Genomic DNA, 3,469 nt, shown 5'->3' on the forward strand with positions numbered 1-3,469 from the left:
TCAATGTCAAGAAAACAAAAATCCTCACCACTGGACCAATAAACAGCATTCTTATCAATGGAGAAAAGATTGAAGTTGTCAAGGACTTTATTCTTCTTGGATCAATTATCAATACTCATGAAAGCAGCAGTCAAGAGATCAGATGACGTATTGCATTAGGCAAATCTGCTGCATAAGACCTTTTTCAAGTGTTGAAGAGCAAAGATGTCAGCTTGAGGACTAAGGTGCGCCTGACCCAAGCCATGGTATTTTCAACAACCTCATATGCAGGCGAAAGCTGGACAGTGAATAAGGAAGACCGTAGAAGAATTGATGCATTTGAGTTATGGTGTTGAAGGAGAGTATTAAAAATGCCATGGGCTGCCAAAAGAACCAATAGATCCATTTTGGAAGCAGTGCAGCCAGACTGCTCCTTGGAGGCCAGGATGGCCTAACTTCGTCTCTCATACTTCAGACATATTGTCAGGAGGGACCAGTCGCTGGAGAAAGATATCATGTTTGGTAAGGTGGAGGGTCAGGGAATGAGAGGAAGAGCCCCAATGAGATGGATTGGCAAAGTGGCAGTATCAATGGACTCAAGCGTGGCAACAATAGTGAGGTTGGCCCAGGATCAGGAAGTGTTTCATTCTGTTGTGCATAAGTTCACTGTGAGTCGGCACCAACTCCATGGCACCTAACAACCACAATTTTCATGTACATTGATTGTAGATCCAAAAAGAAGGACGTCCCCTTCAGTGTCTGCAAGCTTCATCTGCATATTACAGGTTATTAATGACTCTTCCTCCAATCCTGATGGTGCATTTCTCATTCAGTCCAGCTTCTTGAGTATTTACTCAGCACACAGACTGAAGAAATATGATGGAAGGAAGCAATCCTGGGGCACACCTTTCCTGATTCTGAGACACTCATGTATCCGACCCTGGATAGGTTTTACATGAACAATCTGTGTACAGAATCCTCATGAGCACAATGAAATGTTCTGGGATTTCCATTCTCTGCAGTAATAGCTATGATTCATTACGGTCCACACAGGTAGACATCTTTCTGGAGTTCTCTGCTTTCAGCCAAGGTCTAGCTGACACCAGGAAGCATAGTTCTCACTCCCTGTCCTCTTCTGAATCAGCCTTGAATTTCCGGCAGTTCCCTGTCGATGTACCACGGCATGGGTTTTTGAAATATCTTCATCAAAACTTTTACTTGTATGTTATATTAACGATATTGTTCAATAATTTCCATACTCTGTTGGATCACTTTTCTTTGGAATGGACAGGAATATGATTCCTTCCACATGTGTGACCTTTGACAAGTGAGCATCTCCAGGGCTGAGTCCGTATCTTGAAGCACTTACACCGCCTTCCAGCAATGCCCGCAGTGCGGTTTGGAATTCTTCCTTCAGTATCATTGGCGCTTGATCACATGCTGCCTCCTGAATTCATTTGGGCGCCTTGGAGCATCCTTATATCTGGTGCATCTGCCTAAGTCTTCCCCTCTCCTAGGAGCCCTTTATAGGAGTCCTAGTCTGGGACACTGGCCTGGCCACAGGGCCAGAAGCTCATACTCTGGGTGTGGCCCCTACACACAAGCTCCCCAGGACTGGTAACACCCCCAGGAGGCCTGGGCCTCCACCCACATACCTACTGCTATGAGTTGAGCAATTTCTGACCCTGGATAAGTTTCACATGAACAGAAAGCCTCAGTTTTGTTTTGTGGGGCAGTTGGTGGTTTTGAACTACCAACCTTGTGGTTACCAGTCCAGTGCTACAAACTTACAAACCTCCTGTGGTCACCTCCAGAGACTCACATCAAGAGGCCTCTCTGGAAGGAGAAACCAGAAACCACAGAGCTGCACCAACAGTGGACATGGGAACTGACCCTACTGAGGTCAGATCCAAATGTCTGGTGTGTCACCCCCAGCCCTGTGTCCTCTCCAGTGGGGACAGTGGAAACCGGAGCAAGTGTCACTGGCCTCAGGGCGAGTGGCCACCAACCTGACTTCTGTCCACACATCTACACTCTCTCTGTCCATGTGTCCTGCACTCTGTCCACATGTCAGAGCACAGGGAACCCAGGTCAAGCTGAGGAGGGGCAGCCTTCTCTCCAGGACAGCTGGCAATGTGAGCAAATCAGCCTGGGGTCCAGGCACCTGGAAGTCTCAGAAAGCATATGGTATCCTCCTTCCACACTCAGCAGTGCGGTGGTACCTGCAGGCAGGGTAGCTTAGTAGGCTGTGCTGACCACAGACATGTCCTGCCCCCAGCACCCACACTAGGCACAGTGACCGCCACAGTTGTGGGGACCAATAAAAACCAACCTCTCCATATTTGAAAAGACACACTGCTCTCCTGGGAGGGGGTGTTTCTAACTAAGTAGTTTTCAATCTGGGGAGGCATGTGTACCGAGTCTCCTACACAAGTTCTTGTTTGAGAAATGTTACTGTAGCTCAGAAAACCTTTGAAGAGAAAGAGCTTACACACACACATCCTGTTGTCCCCATCTTCTGCTAATAGGATTTGTAGCTTGTGAGTCAATCTCTCACTAATTCATGGAAAGTAGCTTCTCTGAGTCTAGAGAACAGCACTGAAGTTGGAATGAGATAGTTTTGCATCAAATCTTCCTTCCACATGGGAAAGGACCCTTGGTTCCCATGGAAATCCCCCCTTGACTGGCCATGGTGTTTGAAATGAGCTCCCACCTCTCCCCAGCATTAACCTCTGTGAGCCCCAATCAAACCCCCTTCCGTCTCACACTCCTCACTGGCAGGAATGCTGGTGTGGGTCTTGGGAAGGTCCTGGGTGAGAGGACACTGAGACAGCACCCTCAACCATGTCTCTAATAGTTTAATAAGTGGCCTCCAAGAGGCTAGGTTTTATACCAGAAGTTCAAAGCAATAAAGGGCTCAGTAACTGTGACACAAAATTATCAACCAAGACCTCTGCTGGTAATGCTAACAAATGTCAAGCATGAAGAAGAACCATTCGGGTAGCCAGGAAAAAAGGTATCACATATAAAGGGAGAGAAATATTTGGTCATCTACAGCCTTTCCTTAAGAACTCTCAGTGCCAAGCACAGGGAACCCAAATTTGTAAATTCCAAGGGACGCGCCATGAATCAAAGCCCCCAAACAGTTGATGACATTCCGACACAGGGAGAGACAGAGAAAATCACACCCAAGAATTGTTCTCACAGGTGGAGGAACTGAGGGCATCACCCATGCTTTCATCTCTCTTTCTCTGCTTCATTTGGATAGATCATTTTGGGGGCTCAATCACTCCAGGGGTACTTGATCCAAGCTTTTGGGTAAGAACCACAGCAACACACCAGCTACCACAATATGACAAAGAGAAAGATAGATGGAAGTTATCTTATTGTTAGTGTTAACTGCTGTCGAGTCGGTTCCGACCCATAGTGACTTGTACAGGGTTTCCAAGGAGTGGCTGGTGAGCCTGACCCACCGACCTTGCAGTTCAAA

The sequence above is a fragment of the Chrysochloris asiatica genome, unplaced genomic scaffold, assembly GCF_000296735.1.
Source record: "Chrysochloris asiatica unplaced genomic scaffold, ChrAsi1.0 scaffold00105, whole genome shotgun sequence".
Taxonomy (NCBI): Eukaryota; Metazoa; Chordata; class Mammalia; order Afrosoricida; family Chrysochloridae; genus Chrysochloris; species Chrysochloris asiatica.